The sequence below is a fragment of the Hipposideros armiger genome, unplaced genomic scaffold (genome assembly GCF_001890085.2).
Source record: "Hipposideros armiger isolate ML-2016 unplaced genomic scaffold, ASM189008v1 scaffold_61, whole genome shotgun sequence".
Taxonomy (NCBI): Eukaryota; Metazoa; Chordata; class Mammalia; order Chiroptera; family Hipposideridae; genus Hipposideros; species Hipposideros armiger.
In genome coordinates, this window is record NW_017731411.1 from 852,430 (window position 1) to 878,942 (window position 26,513).

Genomic DNA, 26,513 nt, shown 5'->3' on the forward strand with positions numbered 1-26,513 from the left:
CGCTTGCTTTAAAAATGTTGAAAATATAAAAACTATATTCTTTGTTCAGTCAGGCCCTTTAATAAAGTTATTTGTTTCACAGGAATAAATCCTGTACATTTATTTATAAATTAAGTACAAGGAAACTATTAATATAAAACTATAAGATAATGATTTATGAGCTGCTCTTATATAGTAAAATTCAACAAAAAGAGGTGTTTTTTTTTCTGTGCCATTATATTGTTATCTTTTAAGGTTATGATGTTGTCTGATGATTAGTCAAGGCTTTGCTGATTTCATTGACAAATAATATAACCCTATTTTCATATTTCTTTTAGGAGTTTCTTTTCTTTTTTTTTTTTTTAAATAGTAGTTTAGCATTTGGCAAAACTTCAGTGCCCCCAAGGATTGAAGAAAAAAAACAATCTAGCCATAAATATCAACCCACTGTACTAAATGCTTAAACTAGGGAAGGCCGTTTTGAGTATAAAAATACATATATTAGCACTTGCCCTTTAGGGTCTTATGGGCAAGACTCATGCAGTCATAGAACTAGAGCAGCCTCAATGGCCATTATGTTCAATTCCAAACAATGTTTGAGCAAGTTTTCATCCAGCCTATTCTTAAGTCTTTCCAGTAATTGGAAACATTCAAATTCCATCACCTACTTCATCTTGAATAGCTCTAATAGACAGCTCTTTCATACATAGGTGAATATATCTCATTACTCTGACCTATTTCTACACATTGTGTCATACGAAATAAATACAATCTTCCTTCCACATGGCTACCCTTTAAATTGTTAAAGATGGGTTTCATGTTCTCTCCATGCTAAACAAAACACTGAGTTCCACCATGCTTTGACATCATGCTTCCTTCAAACATACACTCTCTTTTCACCTTCCGGGTCACCCTTCCTTCCTTGTGCCCCAGTTTGTCTAGGCTCAGTCTGAGGGGTGGTACTTAGCAAGGATGAGGCCAGTAGAGTGAGACTGTTGTCTCGATTTTACTTCTATATGGCCAGCAAAGGCTTGTATTAACTGTTTAAAAATGATCTCATCAGGGGGTTGAAACATTTTGAGCTTATTGTCAGCTAAAACTCACAAGAATTTCCACTTAGGTTCTGCTTCCAAGACACACCTACACGCATTTGTGAAATAAGTCCCTTGGATGCAAAGATGGGATCTTCAATCTAGCCCTGGGTGAGTTCCCTCTGGTGAGGTTTGTGCTAGTCTTGAAATGGCCAAAAGTCTTGCTTGGGGCTTTGTGCTGGGAAGGAATGTGATGTTGGGCTGGAAATTAATTCCTTTAGGAAGCCCCCTCTTTTGAACCACCAAGCTTTTTCATGCTCTTGGGAGTTTCCTCTTTTTACTTATTTTAAAAGTGGGAGGTTTATGTTTGTCTTGGATTCAGAAATTAGAGGGATTTGTTCGGAAACTTGCTTAAGTCTCTTTTCAAATACCGACAGTCCAAAGATAGTAAGGAAATGCAGGTTCCTGCTAGCTTTACTTTGCCAGATTAGAGCTTCATCTGTGTGGGGAGAGTCAGGATAGAAACTACAGCTGGAGGCAGCTGTGGGTTATCACCTCAGTGACAGTTTCTTTCCTTTGTTTGTTGTGGCAACATCAAGTGAGCTGGGGCAGCACCCAGGGTTGCTAACTGGCAGGACTTTCAGGGATCCTAAAACATCCCTTGGCCCCCGAGAGCATTCAAGCTCCCCAGTGCTGTTGAAGTGCTCCCTGCATCAGTGGGTGCCTTCTCTATTGCTAGAAAACCTCCTCTGGTCATTGCCCTTAGTCCCAGCCTGCACCTGCTATCTCCACATTGGTCTAAAAGAATTTTTGCTGGAGCCTGTGCAACCTTTATATTCCTTGATTTCTGAGAATCAGGTTCTATTTGTGTATAGCAATCTCATTAGAAAGCTGTGTTTATGATTATTTATCCTTGTGGATGATGGAGTACTAAACGTGCTATCTGAAAAGAGCAGGACAGGAGGAAATCAGAAGAGTATAAAATGTACTGAGAATAAGTGCAAATAATTCAACAATGTAGAATCGTTCATTGTTAAAATGATAGCATGTTGCTAAGAGAGTTATTGTTAACTAATCAGTGAGAAATAAACACTTTTTCTGATAGGACCGTAGAAGAGCAAATTTTGGTCATGGATCTGGGCTATAATGAAAAAACATCTTGTTTGGAGCTCATCTGAGATTTGGTTCAATTCCTTGGGGGCAACCATCAGCTTGGCACCTAGTTCAGCAAGGCATGGCTCATGGACAGTCTTATCACTGTTATGAGTTCTAGGCACAGAGAATCAGTTGTAAAATACCTTGTTTTTTAGGACTAACGAAGTTTGACACACTGATCCATGCTGCTGCTGCTGCATAAATGGACTCCTCTTCAAAACACTTTAAAAGTATCAACCCCCAATATATTAAGGATTTTGAGACTAAGCTCATCTTCTTTCTGGGCCAGTTAGGCCAGCTCTAAAGTTCATATCAGAAGGAAGACATAGCCCAAAGAACCCATTCTAATACTCCACACCCTAACACTCCAACCTCAGGACTAAGATGTTTAGCTTTGAATCAAAACAGGTGTCCTTAAGCCCAGAGGAGAGTGTTATCCAAGAACTCAGAAGCCAAAATAATATCTTGTAAATGAGAATTTCTCGTCGAGCAGTACCAGTTCGACTTTGGACAAAGCCTAAAATGTACTGAGATATTTTAATATTTAATGTTAATTACTAAATAACAGATATTTAATGTTAGCATGTTACAGCCGTGACAAAGGCATGGCCAATCATGTTGTTCTGTTGCTCTCCTGGTCTAAGACACCATAGTTCCACCTAGATGGCAGCAATAGCCTCCTAATCGGTCTTCCTCTTTCCACGCTTTTCCTCTTGCAATCCATTCAGAAAAGTGAGCTTGTGAAATAAATCAGAACTTATTTCTTTCTTGTTTCAAACTTTCCAAAGTGCTTAGCGTACGTTCTAAACTCCTCACCATGGTTTATGATTCTTTATATGATTTGGCCCCAGCCAACTACATTTTGTTTCATTCTCTTTCGTTTTCTTAGCGGTAGAGGGTTTATGTTCCAATAATGGGTCCTTTACCTTATAAAGAACATATCTGCATGCCTCCAAGGATTATATGTCTACAAGGGTCCAGGGTACTTTTCACTTTCTGTTCACCATATCTGATTAGTGTAATATCAATGTGGCAGGTCAGTGTGCTGTTCTTTAGAATGTCAAGACAGTCAAACTCCCTGAAATTATACTATGGCAGAAAGCAAGAGAATAAACAGCCCTGGGCAAGAGAGTGAACATGTACTGCTGTCTTTCTCACATAAAAGCAAATTTTGATTCTACTTTACTGATGGATATTGAAAAGAACACATTCACCAGCTTGATAACCACATACCAAATGTCAGAAGTTGTGTTGCTCTGTTTCATAAAGATCTCTCATCTGGCATGGCAGCTGAAACTGGGGCTGATTTTAGGTTTATAGCAGTCCACTTTCATTCACCATGATTCATCTGGTATTTGCTAGAACCAGACAGTTTAATTAAAAACGAGTGGGATGAAACCACTAGCCCTGCCTCTTTCAATGTCTTTGATGTTGGTAGTGATCTCTTCAATTCCTTCTAAAATGCAGCATTCCTCTAATTTACAATCTTGGCTGGGGTAATGGGGGATGGGTAATTTCTAGAACTTTTACTAGTTCTCTTATCTTGATTACTTTTATTATATAACTCAGAGAACCAATGTAAGAGTTCTGCTAGTTCCTAAATCCAGAGGATGCCAAAAAATGTATATATATTTTAAGAAAGAAAAAACTATATTAAAATTGTAATACTCAATATATACTGATAACAAAAGATGAATAGAAGTCATGTGTATATTTTTTGGCACTCCCTCCTCTCCGCCTCCCCCCACACACACACACAATACGTATTCATCCTAATTATGCACTTGGGGATTAGAAAGCTATTGTAAACTCATTGCAGGACTCCATCTATACCAGGCTTTCATATGTGCTGGAATATATTTTAACTGGAGGACCATATTGGCACTTAAGTTTCTCAAATGTCAGTGTCAGTTAAAACTCCTTATCCAATTGTCCTTTTAAAATAGGTATTCTCCTTTTCTCAGTGTAAGATACCCCGTTGAATGGCTTCAATTTATTTGGGAGAAATATTGGAGAATGTTTACTGAATATGCTTGCGGTGAGGTTGTACAGTTCTTCCTCAGGAGGTTGGTATCCATTTTAATACATGTTTCTGGGTTTGTGATCTATCTTAAATCTGGAAACTGAATAAGGGATTGTAATTTTATTGCAGTTAATGTCAAACTTCTTTTCAGCATTTCTCATTTATTTTCCTTTTTCTTTTACAATTTAAGTTATACCCTAGTTGGCAGTCTATGTATCTTGTCCCTCGGGACATCATGGTCTGTTAGCAATTGGCAGAGATAGGCACTCTATTATCACTCTAGTTTTGTTGCCCATTGCAGTAATAACATCCACTTTTTCTCTTGTAGCTAAACATTACCGGTGCTGCCATCATCCCCTTTAACACAAAAGGGGCAAATCTACTGTTGTCAGCTCTCACCGTCAATGGACAGACTCCCCTCTCATTCAGAAGTGTCCTCTGAACCCCCTTGAAGTATATCATCAGTTTGTGGATTTTCTGACTTCATACAATTAATTTGTTCTAACATTCCCACTTCCGGATACCATTTGATATCTTCTATAATACCATATTAAGGCAGTTCTAGCATCTCTGCTATTCATGTTGTAGGTCTCTTTTTCCTCCCGATTAGCTACAGCCATATATAAGTGAATTTATTTATGAAAACAATTCTATGTAAAAAGCAATCAATGGAATACTTCTAAAGGAGTTAATTCCCAAGTTTAAAATGTCCTTATCCATGAATAGCAATAGGGTACATACTTTATAAGACAAATTACAATGACACTATATGAGGCTTTACAGAATCTACAGCAATGAGACTGCTTATGTCACCCAGAATTAGATGAGTAGGTAAAACCTGTAAGTGGGACTCTTTTTCTTTCTTTCTCTCTCTCCTTTTCTCTCCTCCCTTCTCCGCTCCCCTCAGCATTTCTGAGGTCTTGAGAGTTTTTGCTTAAACCAGTCATATTCTTACAAAGACAGTCATCTATTAAATAATATCTTACTACTTCTTTATAAATCCATAATGGGCTATGTTAAGACATTCTATAAAAATACATAGGCTCTTTCTTACAATTTAAATAAGTGCATTCGTAATCCACAGTGTGCTCTGGAGAATAACTCTATCTAAGATTTCACCCTTGTGTGAGGAAAATGCTTTCAAATCCCAACCTGTCAGCTTTAGGAACTGCTCAGTGCTCAAGCTGTTCACTGGACAAATCTCTCCAGGCTTTTCTTATCCCAGAATTTTCATCTCAATTTCTGACTGACCAGGTTGACTCACACCACCCTATCTTAACACTTAAAAAATAGGGACTGTGAGGCCTGCCAAATAGCTCAGTTGGTTAAGAGCTCACTCAAGAGTGCGAGTTCTCAGCAACAGGTGCGCCGGTTCCATTCCCTGCCTGAGCTGAGCAGCCGCTGAGCTGCCAACAGGTGGCAGGGTGGCTCAACTAAAAAAAAAAGGGGGGCCTGTGCTAATCACCCATTTTCTGCTACAGGAAAAATGACTAAATTACTTTTACTATCTGAGGGATGGAACCTTACTTAAAATCTACCCAGTGGCCCTGTGACAAAGTGATGGCACTAAGAACTTTTTCTTTTTGTTAGTAAAGGTCCTGTAAGTTATAATCACTAAGAAGCTTTGTGGCCACCCACTGACAATCTTTAGAGACTGTATTCAGTGTCTCAGATCACAGGTAAAAAAGTGGATCTAAATTCTAAGGTAGGACATATATGGCAAAAAAAAAAAAGAAGCCAAAAGGTTCCACACAACATATATAGAACAAGTGATCATAACATGGGTAAAAATAGAATAGGAAATAAATCAAGAAGAAAATTATGAAACTTACACTGATTCAGGTTTCTGAGGAGATAGTGCCTATAGGAGAAATACCAAAATGGGGAAGTGGGAGTCAAATTTATTTTCCTTTCTTTCAGAGAGAAAATATAATCTCAGAAATATAAGTTTCTGCTTTAAGATGGGTTTTTAATTGGCAAGTTTCTGTGTCAACAAATACTATTTACTTATTTAATCTGGTCCTGTACTTTACAGGGTTTTAACCTCCTAGCACCCAAGGAAAAAAAAAGATAAAACCTTTTCTTTTTCATTAAATTTAGGAATTTTCGGACTATGATTTCTTCATGTATCTTTATGCCCCTCTATCTTTCTCTTCTCCTTCTCGGACTCCCGTTATGAGCACATATGTTGATCTGCTCAATGATACCCCACAGGTCTCTGAGGTTTTTCATTTCTCTTCATTTTTTTTTTTTAATTTCTGTTCCTTATGCTGAATAATCTCAATTGACCTATCTTCAAGTTTGCTGGTACATTCTTCTGAATACTTAAACCTGTTGATCCCGTGATAGGCAGAATAATGGTCCCCAAAGATGTCCATGTCCTACACCAGAGTCTACGAATATACTGTTACATTGCAAGGAGGAATTAAGATTACAGATAAAACTAAGAATGCTAATAAGATGACTTTAAGATATACAGCTTATCTTGGGTTCTCTGGTTGGCCAAATGTAATTATAATACAAGAATCCTTAAGTGGAGGGTTGGCTGAGTGGCTCAGCGGGTTAAGAGCTCACTTGGGAGCACCAGCTCTGAGCAGCAGGGCTGCAGTTTGGATCCCACATTGAGGGATAGTGACGCTCGCCCTCTACAGCAAAGATGATGAACAACAGCTTGACCTGGAGCTGGGCTGCTGTGTGTCGCCGGCGACGGCGTAGGCTGCAGCAGGGCTGCAGCAGGGCTGCAGTGGGCTGCTGTGAGCTACGTGAGCGGCTGGCAGCCGGTGTGAGCTACCGGGAGCCACTGTGAGTGGCTAACCAATGACCAGTGACCGATTACCTCACCTGGGAAGAGCACAATGATCATACCAACATGTGCCAGTGAAGCAATGTCCTCCACAACTAGACTGAAGAACAAAACAGCAATTTGTCTACCTGTCTATTCCCCTTCCCCGATTCCCCAACGCTGTTACCTTCCCCCAATTCCCCAATAAAATCTTAAAAAAAAAAAAAAAAAAGAAGAATCCTTAAGTGGAAAATAGGAGGCAGGACAATTAGAACCAGATAATATCATCTTGAGAGAGATTTGTCCTGCCATTCTTGGATTTGAAGATGGAAAGGGGCTATGAGTGAAGGAATGTGAACAACCTCCCGAAGTTGGAAAAGGCCAGAAAATAGATTATCTCTTAGAGCTTCCCAGGAGGAATATAAGCCTGCCAATATCTTGATTTTAGCCTACTGAGACCGATTTCAGACTTTTGATCTCAAGAACTATAAGTCACAATTTGTTTGTTGTTTTAAATTACTAACGTTGTGGTAATTTGTTATAACAGCAATAGGAAACTAATACAGAACACCTCTACTGAATTTTTTACTTCAATTATTGAACTTTTCAACTCCAGAATTTTAATTGAATTATTTTTATAAAGTAATTTCTATATATTAATATTTTTTATTTGGTGAAGAATTTTTCTCAAATTTTCCATTAGTTATTTAGGTATGCTCCCTTTTACATCTTTTTTCTTTTTTTTCCCTTTTAGTTCTTTTAACATACTTATAATAGTTGATTTAGAGTCATTGTCTAGTAAGTCCAAGAGCTGTGCTTTCTCAGGACAATTTCTATTGACTCCTTTTTTCCCCCCGGGTGTGTGGGCTTTACTGTTGTGTGTGTGTGTGTGTGTGTGTGTGTGTGTGTGTGTGTGTGTGTGTTTTGTTTGTTTGTCTTTTTGTGTTTTTTTTTCAAGCTGAGCCACCTTGCTACCTGTTGGCAGCTCAGCGGCTGCTCAGGTCAGGCCAGGAATCGAACCGCTGTTACTCAGAGCTCAAACTCTTGAGTGAGCTCTTAATCAACTGAGCCACTCGGCTGGCCCTGTTTGTTTTGTTTTATTATACCCCCAACTTTATGCTGAAAAGTAACCATTTAAATTTATATAATGTAATAACATTGGAAGTTAGACACATACACACCCCTCCCCTGGCTTTGCTGCTGTAGCTGTTTTGTTTTTGTTGTTTGTTGTTTGCTTGTTTAATGACTTTTCTGAAGTAATTCTGTATAATTTGTACTCTTTGTCATGTGTGGCCTCTGAAGTCTTGCTTGGTTAAGTTGGTGGTCAGCTAATGATTGAAATGCCTGTAACCAATAAATCTCTCCAAGTTTGCCACTGAGTACTGTGTGGGTGCTGGGAACACAGTTTACAACTCTGTCTTAGCCTTTAGTACCAGCTTGCACAGAGCCTCAAGGTTAGCCAGAGGTGAGAGTTTAGGGCATTCTCAATTATTTCCTGAGAATGCTCACAGCCCTGGGCATGCACAAGGCCTTTCTGACTCCTAGTAATATGTCAGAGCTTTTCAAAGCACCCTCTAGACATTTCATTTTCCAGATATTCCTTTTAAGTTTTTTGGTTGGCCTGTTGTGTGCCTCAACTGATATTGCTGCCTTCGGCATTCATGATGTTGAACAATTGTCTATGATTGTTTTCAACAAGTTCTTCTAGGCAAAAAAGTTATTCATACTGGGAGAGTTCTGAGTCAGATCAAATAAAGATAGTCTTTCAAGTGGGGGCTTCCAGGGAACCTTCAGGCAGGGAATGAGGTTTTGAACATGTTCCTACTTTGATTGGCCCTTTTTAGTGGCTACCAGGCAAATGGTTTCCCACTGCAGTTGTAGTTTGTTGGTCTTTCAGGGCCACTGTAAAGCTGGAGAGAGGGGATGGGAATATGAATTGTTGAAACTCTACAAAGCTTGCTGTTCTTATTGAGATTCAGCCATGTTTCTTGAATAAATACTACCTGGATTGCTGAAAGCTTTGGTTAATTTTCAATGTAGTGAAAAAGTTAATTCTGACAACTTTGTAAGTTCTTATTGCCTTTATGGAAGAGAGAATTTTCAGAGGTCTTGACTCTGCCATTTTCATTGACATCAGTTTAAATTAGTTTTGAGGTTTGAAAATGTTAAGATCATTAATTGCAAAATCCGAAAACTATGTCTAATGTGAAAATTAATCATAGCTCCAAAGGGTATTTAAATATAAATAACACAGCAACAAAAGCTTTCTAAGCAAGTTAAGAAGGTTTGTTTTCAAAGCAATTAATGGAAATTCCTCATGGTTAAAGTGAGCAATCCTATTTCTTCTTTTCCTGTCACTTCTAAGTATTTTTGTGATACCTAAATATAGCTAAGTGTTCTTGTTTTATTGATTATTTCTATACCTAGCAAATCTATATATTGGTATTTACCCCAAAGAAATATTCACATTGGTCTGAAAGAGCTGAATCCAAGGGTTTATAAAGTAGAAAAAGATGGTAACAAATTGAATTTCTATTGATATGAGGACTTGTTAGGTAATTTATGAATATATGCAATGAAATATTATGCAGCTGTTAAAAATATTATTGGAACTTTGTGGACTGATATATAAAAATATTTATAACATCATTTAAAGTAAAAAAGTAAATACTTGCATATATGTTTTGATAATAATTATGTTTAAAAACCAGTAAGATAAAACATAGCTTTTTCTACATATACATATATGTTTGTAGTTATCTGTAAAAACATCTGAAAATTTATACATTAAGTGGACATCATTAGTTATTTCTGATGATAATTGTGGAATTGAAGCTGAGTGTGGGGTGGTGCAGGGGGTGGAAGGTGAAGGAAGGAATGGATTGTACAAGAACATTAACTTTGATTTGTTTGAGATTTTGACAATTTATAAGTATAATTAAATTAATATAAATCAAATACAATGTAGGTATAACTAAAAACTTCCTGTATGAACACATAAAATTATTGTCAGATATCACAGCAAAAGCCAAATAATAATTACCTTCTGGTTAAGATGACGGAGTAGGTAAATGCTGTGCTTGTGTCCTCACACAGCCACATTAAAATTACAACTAAACTATTATTGAGAATTGCTTGAAGTCTAGCTTAACAGAAGTCCTATAACTAAGGATATAGAGAAGAAGCCATATAGGAAGGGTGGAGGTGCAGAATTGACTGGTCCCACAGCCACATGTGGCAGTTAAAAATTGGGAGGGATATCTCAGTTGCAGATATACTGATGATACCTTGTTGCAAGACCCTGATGAGTAAGTGTCCCAGCCCTACACCAGCCCAGTATTCCAGTACTGGAAAAAGAAGTCCCTACAACTTCTGGTTGTGAAAACCAGCAGATATTGTAGCTGAGTGAGACTGAGGGGCTGTTGGACTCCCAGGCACTTCTCTTAAAGGGCCCATGCATGGACTTACTTGCTGATGGACTCACTCACTCTGAGCTCCAGCGCTGGAGCAGCAGGTCAAAAGGCACCAGGGACATACAGGGAGGAACTGAATTATCTGGATTCAGAGCAAGAGCTAGAGGGACAGCTTTCAATCAGACTGAGGTGCTTGCTGGCAGAATCCATTGTTCCTTTGTTCAGCCCTCCTCCAACACAGCTTGCACACACAGGTGAAGGCAGGCACCATATCTGAGTCTCCATTAACTTAGCTAACACTGTTCACCTCAGCCTGGTTATTTATTCCCTGAGACCTCACTCTACTCAATTTGTGGGCCTTCCCAAGCCTATTCCAGTGAATTTTTCATACAAATGGCCTGTCTTGGCTTATGCTGCAGACTTTCCTAAAGTCTTTAAAAGCTCATAAACCCCAGAAAAGCAGCATCTGGCCTCAGCCTGCTCCATACCTCTTCCTAAGAAGCCTCAAGTCTGACTCTAGCAGCATTTGGCCTTGGTTTGCAACATAGCCTCTCCCAGGCACCTCTAAGCCCAGCACAAGTGGAAACCATCTGCAGATCACTTTTTAGCTCATATCAAATTGTCCCAGGCAGGGCACAGGCAGTGGCTCACCATGGCCTGCAACAGAGCCCTTTCAAGAGGCCCCAGAACCAACATTCCTGGTGGCCAGTTTCAGACCACACCAGAGCTCCACTCAACCACCTCCACAAATGACCCATTCAAAAGGCAGACCTAGCAGGCACCAGAGCCTTGCTAAAGTGAATTCTGCTCCTTAGGGTCAGTCCCTGAACAACAGCTCCTCCACTGTAGTTATGGCCAGTCCTCACAACCAATCATTCTGAGGGTCAATCCCTTCCATTGGCATGCAAACAGCATCCAAGAGTCAACTACAACAGGAGGGCACACACAATCTACACAAGGGACACAACTGGAGTGCCAGCTCAGGTAACCAGGGAGACTGCCACTGAACCCCACAGCACACCTACTACATAAAGCCACTGTACTAAGACTAGAAGACATAGCAGCTTTTCCTAATATATAGAAACAAAAACAGGGAGGCAATCAAAATTGGGAGATAATGAAACATGTCCCAAATAAAAGAACAAATAGCTAAACAGAAGGGAAACAAGCAATCTACCAGATGCAGAGTTCAAAACATTGGTAATAGATGCTCAATGATCTCAGAGAGAATGACAACAAAGAGATAGGAAACATAAAAATGGAGATAGAAAACAAAAAAGAAGCAGTCAGAAGTGAAGATGACAATAACTGAAATGAAGAATATATTAGAGGGAATCAACAATAGATTAAATGAAGCAGAGAATTGAATCAACAATTTAGAAGATAAGGTAGCAAGAAACACCCAATCAGAATGGCAAAAAGAAAAACAGAATCCAAAAAGGTGTGAGGATAGTTCAAGGGGCTTCTGAGACAACATCAAACATACCAAAATTTGCATCATAGGGGTACCAGAAGGAGAAGAGAGACACCAAGGAATTGAAAACCTATTTGAAGAAATAATAAGGGAAAACATCTAACCTGGCAAAGGAAATAGAAGCCCAGAAAGCACAGCAAGTCTCAAACAAGATGAACCCAAAGAGGCCCACACCAAGACACATCATAATGAAAATGCCAAAGGTTAAAGACAAACAGACAATTTTAAAATCATCAAGAGAAAAGCAAGTAGTTACCTATGCAGGATCCCCCATAAGACTGTCAGCTGAATTCTTAACAGAAACTTTGCAGGTCAGAAGGGATCGACACAAAATATTCAAAGTGATGAAAAGCAAGGAACTACAACCAAGATTACCCTAACCAGCAAAGCTATCATTTAAAATTGAAGGACAGGTAGAACTTCCCAGACAAGAAAAAGTCAAAGGAGTTCATCATCACCAAACCAGTAGTACAAGAAATACTAAAGGGGGGCAACCAATTGGCTCAGTTGGTTAGAGTGCAGTGCTCATAACACCAAGGTTGCTGGTTCGATCCCCACATGGGCCACTGAGATGCACCTTCCACAGCTGGATTGAAAATGATGACTTGGCTTGGAGCTGATGGGTCCTGGAAAAAACACACTCTTCCCCTAATAAAGTTAAAAAAAAAAGAAATGTTAAAGGGACTTCTTTAAGAAGAAGAAGAAAAAAAGATAAAAATATAAATAATAAAAAGGCAATAACTACAATTTATCAACAATTACTTTAAATGTAAATGGATTAAGTGATCCAGTCAAATGACATAGAGTGGCTGAATGGATAATAAAACAATACCCTTACATATGCTGCCTACAAGAGACTCACTTGAGATTGAAAGATACACACAGATTGAAAGTAAAAAGATGGAAAAAGATATTTCACAAAAATAGAAATTAAAAACAAAGGTATGGGGGTACTAATACTTATAGCAGATAAAATAGACTTTAGAACAAATGCTATAAGAAGAGACAAAGAAGGACCCAGTAATCCCACTTCTGGATATTTATCTGAAGAAACCCAAAACACTACTTCAAAGGGACATGTGCATTCATATGTTCATTGCAGCATTGTTTACAATAATCAAGATAGGGAGGCAACCTGGTAGTCCATCAATGGATGAGTGGATAAAGAAGAGTACATACAATACGTATATACAACAGAATATTACTCAGCCCTAAAAATGAATAAAATCTTGCCATCTGCAGCAGCATGGATGGACCTAGAGGGTATTGTGCTGAATGGAGTAAATCAGGCAGAGAAAGACAGATGCAATGTGATTTTGCTTATACGTGGAACAAAATAAACAAAAGAACAAAATAAACAAATAAAACAGAAACAGACTCATTGATACAGAGAACATACTGATGGTTGCCAGATGGGCGGGGGGTTGGGATGGTGTGTGAAAAGGGGAAGGGATTAAGAAGTACAAATTGGTTGTTACAAAATAGTCATGGGGATGTAGGGTACAGCGTGAAGAATACAGGCAATAATATTGTAATAACTATGTATGGAGTATGATGAGTACTATTAGATTTGTCAGGGTGATCACTTCATAATTTATATAAATGTCTAATCACTATGTTGTAACCTGAAACTAATATAATATTGTATGTCAATTGTAATTGAAAAATAAAAATATGTTTTAAAAAACAAATACTAATTACCTTAATGACCCTGGGAGAATAAGTAAGAATTTCATTTTCTTTGTGTACTTTTATTTTTTCCCCCACATTTTTGTATAATAAATGTGTATTACTTTGTAATAATTCTTTTAATTGACACAGGTAAATCTCGACAAAAAAGACTATACAAGGAATCTTAAAATATTATTCTAATACTTTAACAATATTAATTAACAATAATAATTAATAATTGGACAAAAATTATAATTTTGATTTAAAATTAAACAGTAGTGTCTCTTTTATCTTGTACTTGGAAAAGTACATTTTTTATGGCTCTAAAAACAAAACTCATGACCATTTATAAAATAATAGGAAAAAAGTTCTTCTTTGTCTTTGAGTGAAACTGCTAAATATTAAGACAGAATTTTTTAGAGATTCCCAGCAGGTTCTCCTTGAAAATTATACCTTTAAATAACTGTAGCACATATTAAAATCCAACCATGGGCCTGGAAAATAATATATACTTTAATTAAATATATGTGGTTAAATCACATAAGATGAACAGAAGTTTATTCAACTTTCCATTATAAGTTCCTAAACCCTTTGAAGTTATAGATTGAAATGTATTTTATAGCCACATGACAGATGTGACCCAAGAAATGCCTCTGAATTTTTATAAATTTTCGAATTCACTGCCCTACTCCCCCAAAGCAATCTCTTTTAGGTTTGCATTTTGTTCTTGGTTTCGAGATGCTGATAGTCTGCATACAAAAATCACCGTAATCACAGGACTGGCATCAAAGAGTTTCTAAAGACATCTTGAAATGCAATGAAGCAACCTAATTACAGAGTCTATACTCTAATCCCTCTTGATGTGTCTTGGCCATTATACCCACAACAGCCCTGCTGAAAGAAGATGACAGCACTACCTCTCTTTGCCCCAGAAGACCTCCAAGTTGATTTAAATGTTTTGGTGTCCCAATACTAACTGTCACTCCCCTCCATACTCCCCTATCTCCCCCATACCCCCCCCCAAAAGCTAGTGTGAATGAATGTCAACTCCCTTCCTGAGGTTGCAGAAAAGAAAATGTGACCTGAATGAATAATGTATTGCAAATGTCAAAATAAATTTCAGCTAAAAATGATATTTTTCAAGGAGATCTAATGAGAAAACTGTTCAAAAGGCAGAGTTAGAGTTTCCAGGTTCCACATTTAATTAACTCAATCTGACTTTTATTATGCTTTGTATTATGTGTTTCCCTGTTCAGTAAACAAACAGCAGAAAATTAAACTAGGGCAACTGCCAACTAGCAGTAAATTTAATTGAAGAATAATGAATTGCCATGGGGTTCCATAGGGTTTTGTACAGATAAACTTATTTTTATTGGAAAGTTTCCACTTACATTTGTCACAACTTGATATATAAAAGGAACAAAAGAGGTGAAATATAGTTCTTGATGGTAGATGTGTAAGAGTGAAATGGCCTTGGAGAATAATTCAGAGGCTGGGTTTTAGGACTTTCATCAGATGAGCATGTTCCCTCCTGAAGAACAGGGTTGATTTCCAGGGGTCTGCATCTGTTCCCTGGATTGGCAGAACCTGCTGAAACTGTGTCCTATCAACTTTCAGTCAAAGAAGCTCACTGTGGAAGAAGCGGGGTAACCTTGAAAATAAGGAGTGGACATGATTTAGGGGATTGGGAGACTGCAGACAAAAAAGGATACTCCTAAAGAATTCTATGCTTTGTGACTGGTATCCGCTGAAGTCATTCAAAATTGATATAAATCAAAAGTATTTCCAAACATTTGGCTATTTATTTTTTTTCCTTGATATCTTTTCCTGATGTATAGGTACTCTTTTAATGACTTGCTGTTTGAGTTTCTGTCCAGGCAGGAGAAGGTTTGAATTAAATCAGGAGAAAAATAAGGTCTTTTTGAGTGATATGAAAGCTACCACATCTGGTTCTCTTGCACAGCGTGGAGGGCAGGTATCTGTTCGTCTAATTGCAGATTCCATCTTCCCGGTCCAAGTACTGGGAGTAGAACAAAACTCTCACTCTCTCCTCAATTCCCCCAAGCAGGAGTGGGAACACTGGGTTCTACAATGTTCATGTTCCCTCTTTTGCCCCTACTGCTGAGGAAGGTATTACTCAGTTGTCCTCCCAGGTTTCCAGCAATAGTTTCCACAATGACCATGATCCTTTTGGGTTTCTTCCAGAGGTTATTTGGCATAAAATAATCCACTGTTTGGTATTAGATATTTGTTTGGACCCTATAGCCACTCCTTACTGGTCAAATAGATCTTGAAGAGTCATTCATTCATTCAATAAACATTTTTCTAAGCACCAACTAGATGTCTGGCACTATTCCAGGTACCCAGAATTTTTTTAAAAAGACAAAAAAATTCCTGACTTCACGGAACTTACATCTTCTTGGGGGAAAGATAGAAAGGTGAAATAAGTGAATGCATCATAAAGCAATGCTCTCTAACGAGAGATAAATGGAGTTCCAGAAGTCAGCAGCAAGTTATGGTAATTCTCCTTTTTGAGAAAAGACTTGAAGGTAAGAAGAGAATAACTTGAGGATATCTGAGGGAAAAATGTTCAGGCAGAAGAAACAACTGGATGCACCTTGGCAAGGTTCTGGGCAGGAACATGCCTGGGGTGTCCTTGGAAACCAGCAGAAATTGAGTGAAGAAGGCAGGAGATAAGTCAGGTAATAGCAGTCAAATGGTGCAGGGCCTTTGTAGCACTGTAAGGATTCTTACCTCTCAGCAAGATGACAAGCTACAAATGGGCCTTGGGCAGAAGTGACAAGACTTTACCTTGACTTCGGTGTGATAAGAGAGTATAAGAGGCAAGAGGGACAGAGGCAAACCAGTTAGATGTCTGTAGTTATGCGGGGAAACGATGGTGGCTTGGATCAGGGTGTTCATCATGAGAAGTAAAGAGCTTCTGGAATAACCTATTGGGTTCTCGAAAAAGTCATGGCACATGTTTGCAACAGATAGCACTAGTTCATTTTTGGAAGTACTAGAGCCATTCACATCTATGTTATTGCTATGTCATTTGACAGCTGACAACTCTAACTTCACTCTAAATAAAAATTTAGTGATTTGGTTGAGTTTTGGAGATTTTACAAGTTGAAGATGGAAGACCAAACTGTGCATTTTTGCCATATTTTACTGTTTTACTTCCATAAAGGGAAGAACATGTGTGCATCAAGCTTGTGAGAAGTTGCATAAAGTTTACGGTGATAATGCTCTACAAGAACATCAGTGCCAACAATGGTTCACAAAATTCTGTGCGGGTGATTTTGATGTCAATGACACTCCTCGGTCAGGGAGGCCCACCGAGGTTGATGACGACAAAATTAAGGCGTTGATAGCGTCAAACCCACATTACACAGCACAAGAGATTGCAGAAACATTGAACATCCACCATTCAAGCATTCATGACCACCTGACGAAGTTGAGATACGTAAGCAAGCTCTATATTTGGGTTCCACATGAACGCAAAGAAGCTCATTTGACGGCGCATATAAACATCTGCAATATGCTCATTAAAGTTGAGGAAAACGATCCTTTTTTGAAGTGAATGATAACTGGTGATGAGAAGCAGATTTTTTACAACAATGTGGTATTCAAGTGTTTGTGGTCCCGACATGATGATTTGCCTCAAACAACATCAAAAGCAGACATTCATCAGAGGAAGATTATGCTCTCAGTGTGGTGGGATTTTAAAGGTGTTGTGTTTTTCGAGCTCCTACCAAGAAACCAAACAATCAATTCAAATGTGTACTGTGGGCAATTGGACAGTTTGAACGAATCCATCATCTAGAAAAGTCCAGAGCTTGTTAATTATAAAGGAGTTGTGTTCCATCGTGACAATGCGAGACCACGCACAAGTTTGATCACCTGTCAAAAATGAATGGAGATTGGATGGGATGTGTTGCCACACCCACCATACTCGCCTGACCTTGCCCCGTCAGGCTTCCACTTGTTTCGCTCTCTTCAAAACTCCTTGCATGGTATAACGTTCAATTCAGATGAAGCCATAAATCAGGACCTTGTTCAGTTTTTCGCTGATAAAGACAGGTCCTTCTATGAACAAGGAATTATGCAGCTCACTGAAAGATGGCAAAAGGTTATCAAACAAAATGGGCAATATATCATTGATTGATCTTTGTTCTTTATATAAATAAATGACCTTTGAAAAACATAGACAAAATACGTCATGACTTTTCTGACAACTCACTTGTATTTTTAGCCAATGTCTTTATATAATAAGGAGACACAACTTTTACTTTGTTATCTTAAGAATTGAAATAATGTATGTAAATGTATATTGCCTTATAATAGGGCATCAATAAATGTTCATGTTTTCCTGTTCCAAAACTTCTCACCTAAAAAGTAGTGGGTGAAACCATGAGAACCACAGGCTTTTGCAGGCTTTGTAGTTATAAATTCAACTCAAGGAAAGAGTGAGAGCTATAATTTATAATTAATACATAATTTTTAAAAACATCCACAAGGCACAATACTGACAGCCATAGAGGGTTAATGGACATTTTCGTATACATAAATTACATTTTTAAAACAGTACTGGGGTTTATAAGCCAGAATCATGATAGTTGTTACACTATGTGAGTAAAGAAAAAAAAGAGACTAGACATAGTGGTTAAAAGAAATTGTAACTTTCTCTCTCTCTCTCTCTCTCTCTCTCTCTCTCTCTCTCTCTCTTCTCTCTCTCTCTCTCTCTCTCTCTCTCTCCCCTCTCAAAGCAACAAAGAAAAAAATAACAGTTAAGTCTAGATTATATTAATGAGGGAATCTTTTATATTAATATTTTTTTCATAATATTTAAAACATTTAAAATTTTAATCTTAATTTAAAAATTAAAACCAAAAGACAGAAGGCAGAAACGAGAAAAGAAGAGTGAAGAAAAGGAGGGAGGAAGGGAAAAGGGGAACAGTTAGAAGGGAGAATCAAACAGATTAACCATGTGCTTCTTCAAGCAGATTTTATTTTGGTTTGAAGTATGGTTTTTTAAATATTCACCAACAGCTGGATGTTAATTGAAAATTATCCACATAATTAATAACAGTTCTTACATTGGAATAACACTTTACAGATTACAAAACCCTTTTATAAAACTTAATGCATTTTATTCTCAAAATAACTGTAAATGATAGCATGGCAATTATGGAATTTCCATCTTGCAGGTGAAGAAGTTAACGTTCAGAGTTTCTAAATGATTTTCTCAAGGTCTCATGGAATGAATGCTGCAGAGCCAGGCTTGGAACCCAGGTTAGGGGTCTGAAGATTCAAATAACTACTCTCTTCCTAAGCCTCCATAAACATGTAACTATGAATTTTCAAGTTAATAAAATTTTTTATTTTTTTTCACAAGAAACATAAGGATTCTATTCTCACTCTAAAAATCCAAACAATAAGGGAAAACTAACCACTGTCTTGATTCACTGACATCTCTTCCCAAGCCCTATGACCTATTTCAAGACCATTCACCTTGGACGTAACTATTTTGGTGTGATCCTTGCAGACCCATTTCTGCAGTTTCATACATGCATTTATACCTGTAGAGATATTTTATTTTATTTTTTAACATAACTAGGATTGATGTGTATTTCATTTTGTAATAAGTATTTCTAAATTGTCTTCCAAAATGGCTAAACTAATGGCAATACTACATAAAAATTGATTGCTTCACATCCAACAATACTGGCTATTAATAGTCCCTTTTATTTTACCAATCTAAAGTGGAAAAACTCAATGCTATTTTAAGTTATATTTCCTTAATTACGAGAGAATTGAGCATCCATATACTTGTATGCATTGTCCATTTGCATTTCTTCTTCTGTGTTCTTTGTTAATTTGTCTTTTGGAAGGTTTGCCTTCTTATTGATTGTAAGTTTTCCATATTCATCTACTTATTAGTTGTTTATATTTAAATGTATTTCAAGTATTTTTCGCAGTCTTTCTTTGACTTTTAACATTTTTTATGATATCCTTTCTCATATAAATAAACGTTACACATTAATATAGTTAGACTTATCATGTATGCATTCTCTTTGGGTCATACTTTAGAAGCCACACTATCCAGAAATTAATAAGCGTTTTTACACTTACATATGATTTTCCTTTTACATTTAGTTCCTTAACTGTATTTGGAATTTATTTTTGTGAAAACACAAAGATCTATTTTCTGAATAGAAATACGGTAATGTCACAACCATTTAATGAAAAGTCCATACTTTCCTCAATGATTTAAAATGCCATCTTTATCCTATACAAACTTCTCATATAAACTGAATCTATTGTGTATTCTGTATTTTAGAATGTATACATTTTGACTGACCCATTTTAGAATTCATGTGTTAAATTACATGAAATCCTATGCATTTGAAAATCAAGCAATCAGATTATAGAGCTAATACTTCCATTGTTCTTTGACTTATATTCTTCTGCCCCACTCGTCAGCTCTTCCTCAGAGAAAACCACTGTTATTGGTGTTTATTTCTTAGACCCATTTTAGTCATAAGTTTATGTACATAAACAATGTATGAGCAGATGATCACTGCAAAAAATGAAAATGCTAAGAGAAGATCCTAGGTGTGTTTGATAATATTTTTCAACACCAATACCCTCCTTTGCAGTAGCTCCTATTTAGGGTTTTCTTCCAGACCTTTTTTTACATGCATTTACATGTGTGTAAGCATATAAAATACAACTAGGGCTGATGTTTAGCGGGCATGCAATGTTGTGGTTCTATCAGTTATTGAATATTGATGTACTTCTGTACTGTTTGACAGAGAGCTTCTGATCTAGCTCTTCAAGTCCCCCCCACTTGCTGAGGCACCCCACACCATCCTCAGCCCTCTGCCTCCAAGCTCCTGCAGTAACTGATTATGAGGAGGATGAATGTGCTAAATGACAGGAGTCTCCCAGCGCTACAGCCAGCATCTGTTTTGGTCTATTGGTTTCCTGTGTACTAGTTGCTAAATATCTTGAATATCATCACTGACTACATTGTACACATAGTAAATCTCTAAGACAAGCAATTAAGTTTAAAAAAAATCAAGTTGGAGATTGTGTTAGGAAGAATCCCTCCCCCAAAATGTTCATGTCCTAATCCCTAGAACTTGTGACTCTGTTATATTTTATATTATAATGACAATGTGGGGTTAAGGCTGCATATGTAATTAAGGTTGATAATAAGCTCGTTTTAAGATGAGGATATAATTCTGAATTATCTGGGTGGTTCCAATGTAATCATAAAAGTCTATAGAAGTGAAAAAGAGAGACATGAGTGTCAGAGTCAGAGAGATCCAAAGATGCCGTGCTGCTGGCTTTGAAGACGAGAAGGGTCACCAGCCAAGAAATATGAGCAGCCCCTAGAAGCTAGCAAAGCCAGGAAATGGACTCTCCCCTAGTGCCTTCAGAGAGAACACAGATAGCCCTGATTACACCTTGATTTTAGATCAGTGAGACCCATTTCAGACTTTTGACCTCTAGAGTTGCAAAATAATTTGTTTGTGCTGTTCTAAGCCAGTGATGTTATGGTAATTTATGAGAGCAATAGGAAACTAATATAGAGAACTAAAAGGACAGTATACAATTTATATTATGATACAATTCATTTTGAACCACTCTAAGCTGTTTCCGATCTCTATATTCTTTGAAAAGTCTCCCTTTAATGGTCTCGTAATTATTGCATTTAATGGACTATCTTTGTTTCTCACCTTATTAGATCTTGTGACATTTGTCACTGTAGGGACTCCTTTTCCAGGAGTGTCACTCTCCCTTAGTTTGTAGAACCCTGCTCTTTCTTGGTCCTCTTCCTACCTCTTTTACTGCTAGCATTCTAGCATTACCTCATAGTCTCTCTCTCTTTTTTGCTTTTTGCTGCATCTAAAATACCAGTGTTCTACAAATTTTGTTCTCTCTCCCTTTCTTCTGAATCTGTATGGACTCCATGATAAACTCACCCATTCCTACAGCTCCATCACTGCTGATGATCCTCAAATACTTGTCTCTGGCTCAATTATGAAGATGACCATATTGTTTTGATAGCCCTGCTCTCTGATTTATGATTCTGTGACTTCTGCAAAATTGCAGAGTACTTGAAGTTGCTTCACTGTTATCAAGTCTTTGTTCTTTCTAAGAAGATGAGCTGGCTTTACCTCTTGGTGCTTCCTCCATTCCCACATTTTACTCAGATCTGGAGGAATATGATACACTGAATCTCATGATTTCCAGCCTGTCACAGGAGCTAATGGTGAGTTCATGTCAGTGCTAAGGTGAGACTGCAGGTGTGAGGCGAGCCTGAGAGAGCTAATTCCCAGGGAAGTATGGAAAGGAAGGGAGCCCATCTTCGCCATCATCATCATCACCACCATCATTACCATCATTACCATCATCTTCATCATCTATACTACAGCAGCAAATCTTACTTGATAGGCATGGAATTCTTTTGTTGCCCAGTGGGTAGAGCTTTGGAGGAATATTGGATCAGTTTGAGAGCATAAACATACCTCACTTTCTTTGCCCATTTGCATTGTAGCTTGAATCGTTCTGTGATCCTACTGCCGGTAAGGGCCTGTCTGAGGTATCAGAATCAGAGGATAACTTGTAATTGGCATCACATACTGATTATAAACTAATAGACTAAAATTAAAGAGACAAATTTTATTGAGACCAGGATGAGATCCAGAAAGAGAGAAATGATTTACAGAGGCAAACAGGAGAGGCGTCAAAGGAAAGAGCAGGCGGAGATAAGGGAAGTTATCATTTAGACCCCCGTGGGCTCTGCATTTTTGGAAGGACTAAGAATAAAAAGCCTGGTTCTAATATCAGTTGGTCCAGGTCATAACTGCAGTAGCTAGACATAATTTGGGGAGACTGTGCTTCTGTGCTTTATAGAGAGTTTGGATTCCATAACTAGTCCAGAAAGAAAACTCTCAACTCCTAAAAGCAGATCCAAAGCCATCTTGGAAGACCCTAATAAACCAGAAAGAAGAGGCTTGCTGACCTTCCAGGGAACTCAGCCAGTTCCTGTTTCCCCATCAAGTTAGATAGTTGAAGCAGCAGACTGGACAGTGGCACTGGGGGGGAGGATGTCTGGGGGTGGACAGGGGTTGAAGTGGGCCTGTATCTGTTACAGACTTTCAGCAGAGACAGCTGCTCGCTTCTGATTCATCCCAGTGCGAGGGAAGTTTTGGCTGCACGTATGGCTGAGCTTCCTAAGTGGCCTTGTGGGGCTAGTTCTAAGAAGGAGCCACATCTTAGAAGAATAAGGAAAAAACTTATTCTAGAAGATAGATGAGATTTTTCCATGAATACCCACTTAACCCAAACATGTAGAGAGCCAGGGAGTAAAGCAACAACAAATTCTAGTCCGAGACCTAGATTCTCCCATCATGGAGTGGAGTGTGTTCTTTGGCAGGAGTATATATGCCTTGGAGGGGTCATGGAGGCTCACTGGGAAGAAAGGGTGGGGTGTCACAGACAAAATGATTCGGACAAATCATAATGCACTTCTGGGTGCAAGCCCTTCTCTTTAACCAATTCCAAAAATAACCATCTGCCTTGGCCGTAGAGGCGAGGTGTAGGTGATTATTTCTACAAGAACACAAAAGGAATGAAAGAGGTCCATTTTGGGTATCCAAACTAAGATTTTGGAATAAATAATGAACTGGAAACTGAGGTTTCTCAAAGCACTTTCTGGACCACCCAGGTAATTTTCCCTAAACACGGAGATGATACCGCTTCCTCCTAGGTTATAGACGGCAGCTCCTATCCGCCTTGCTAGAGCCCTCCTTATCAGGGAAAAGTCGGTGTCAGTTGACTGTCATATTTCGTTGTCATTCTGCTGTTCTGCTGCTGCTGCTTGGTGCTTGGGCTGGAAACTGGTGGTTTACATGCCCAACATCTCCCCCTTGGCCTGAGAGCAGTCATCCCTTTCCTTTACAGTGTCATTTTCCTTGCTGTAACCTCAGTGACCATTAGCTTCTGCGTGGACTTCCCTCTATAGCCACAGTGATGAGAGGGCAGAAAACTAAGCCAGTAAGAGTCCTTCCTTCCTTGAGACCGTTCGAGCTGCAGTTAGTAGCATCTTTACAAGGTGAAGCTTGAAAGTTGGTAAAAGGTCAGGAATCATTGGAGACTTGGTTCTAGTGTTGTAGGAAAAGCCATGCAAAAGGAATGAAGAAAGCTGACATTCAGCTTGACTCAGGGTTTAGCAATGCTCAGAGAGAGCCGGGGCAGCACTCAACCCCAACCTCCATCCCCTAGCTCTCCACTCCTGAGGACACCAGGATTCTGCCCTTCAAAGCTTAGCTACATGAATTAATACGTTTTCCGGTTTCACCTAAGGTTGTTTAAATTTGGTCACTTTTGCCTGCAATGAAAAATTTTGACCATGCAGTGCTCCTGTGAGTATGTGAATTCAAGCAGCCTTTGATGAAGCTACTCTCTCTCTCTCAATTCTACAATACAATGTGAAACTATTCCTAATACAGGAATATACTTCCTAGAAAAGATTTTGCTAATGTTTGTCCATTTGCAGAAAGTGTAAAATAGCCCTTTATTTCACATCCCCATTGCAAACAATATTATAACTCTCCTTTAGAATGAACACAAAAGGAAGAACCGTTCGTCAGAAATGTGAGGTGCTATGATGGGATTCATCAAGCCTTTCTGCTGGGAATGATTTTGCTCTATTTATCTTTATTTTTCTGAGGTCAGAAAAGAAAAAACACATTATTTTCCTGTTGTCTGTGTGTGCGTTAAATGAGTATAATTGCCAAAAAGTCAACAAAGACTTCTGATGTAAACCTGTATTAGTTTCATCTAAACTCGTTTAAACACCATCACATACCTAAGGACCTGGGTGGCAGGATCTATTTTCACAGTTCTTTCCAATTCTAATGAGCGCTGAAGAAGTTTATTTCAAAATAATCCTTCTGTATTAAGCGCTGGCTTATTGACAGGTCCTCTTTTATCATAATTGCATGAAGTTTATTTTCTAAATGAAGGTTTATTTTCTCATGGAATCCTGAGGTTTTGCATTGTGTATATGAAGCAATTAGTTTGGGATTTTTGGAATTTATTTTAGACCAGACAGATGTCTTCAATTTACACACTCTAGGAGGTGACAAACCCTATTAACATTCGAAAGCTATCAATTTGCTTTATCTTTATTCTTCAGCATTCTCAGCTATGATCCAAGCTAACTCATTTTTTTGTTTGCTTGTTTTTTCTTTCTTTCTCTGTATTTTAATGTAGACTGAAGCAGAAATTTAAGGAAAGGATGGAAATAGCTTTAGTAATTTTATCACTGTCAAAATCTGATGGGTTACTTTAAGGAGCATGAGTTTTACCTTTACTAGGAGTGCATTTTTTCTAACTAAAATTCTTTTCTCTTAGCGCTCATGGTTTATGCTTATATACATAACTGACCTGCTAGTTGCTCATCTTTACTCGTGTTTTTCTGTATCATGTCGGCAATCCCTGACTTAAGTCGGGTACTACTGCCTTTGTATACATTTTCTTTCTTTAGCTAGTGGTTGTTTTTGCACAGGTAATATAAACCTATCTCTAAGTAGTTTATGCATTAGCATGAATCTGGTTATTCTACGCATTGGTCCAATCCTTTGTAGATCAAAAGCACTTGTAGTCCCACTGTGTGCAAAGTCCTGGACTGTGTTGATTTGGGGGACAGGGGGTGGAGTGTTCTAGTGATGTCCTCATTCATTTTTACCATGAAATTGGAGACCACACCAGTTATTAATTTTTTCAGGTGCACTCTGCAGCCACTAGATGGCTCAGTAGATATGCTCAAGTCTTCTCCAGAGTCATTATTTCAAAACCTAACAGCCTAAATTGTTATTCATTTCTTACATTGAAGTAAAAAAACGGCACCTGAATTGTGCTGATTATAGGATTAAAAATAGGGCACAACAGACCCGGAACTTGATCTGACAAACCCAGCCTTCTATGCAACAGTCTTGTTTATATGTTTGCTTTTTATTATGGCTGCCATATTTTATTTTCAGTAAATGTGGGGCATATTATTACTGGCAAGGAGAAGATTATGGAGTAACAGATGTCATCGGTAGTGTCAGATCTAGATCAAATGTAGAATGATTATACATCCTGACACAGTTGTTTTTGAAATATAAGATAATCCATTATGTACAGGATGTCTGACAACTCTAGTTTTAGTGACATTGTACTCAACTTTGAACTCATGCGGTTTCCTTTATCTTGGATTAAGTTATTTATGTATGAATCCAATAGAACTAAAAACACTTAGAACTAAGATTAGAAGGATACTTCCTTAACATAACTACTTTAAACCACTTCAAAAATATATATCAAAATATATTTAATGGTGAAATATCATAAGTGTTCCTATTAAAATGAGGAACAACAAAAGTATGCTTGCCATCAGAGTTTAAAATTTTTCTTCTGGACATTCTAGATAATGTAGCAAGTCAAGAAAAATATAAAAGGTATTAGTCTCGAAAAAGGAGAGACAAAAGCGTCATTGTGTGTAAAATCATATTATTTTCCACCTAAAAATTGAAGGTTATGATAAAGAAGTATTTTAAGTGGGTAAGTTACAAAGAAATTGTGCAACAGTTATTAAATTTTTAGAATTAATTGCACAAAAAACTTGCCTATATGCAGTAATTATCAATTAAATAAAACAAAAAATATATTCTACTTATGACAATATGCAGGTTGCCTAAAAGAAATGCATATGACCATATGGTAAATGCTACAAGAGTTTCCTGAGTAGCATAAAAATATTTTAAAAAAAGAAAAGATTACTCTCTTCCAGGATGGGAAAGAAATATTGTGAATGCATTAATTTTCCCCCCAGTTAGTTTAAAATGTTAATGATAGTCCAACAAATGTCATTCTAGAATTTACTTTTCAAATTTCTTAAGCTCATATGAAGACTCAATGAAGG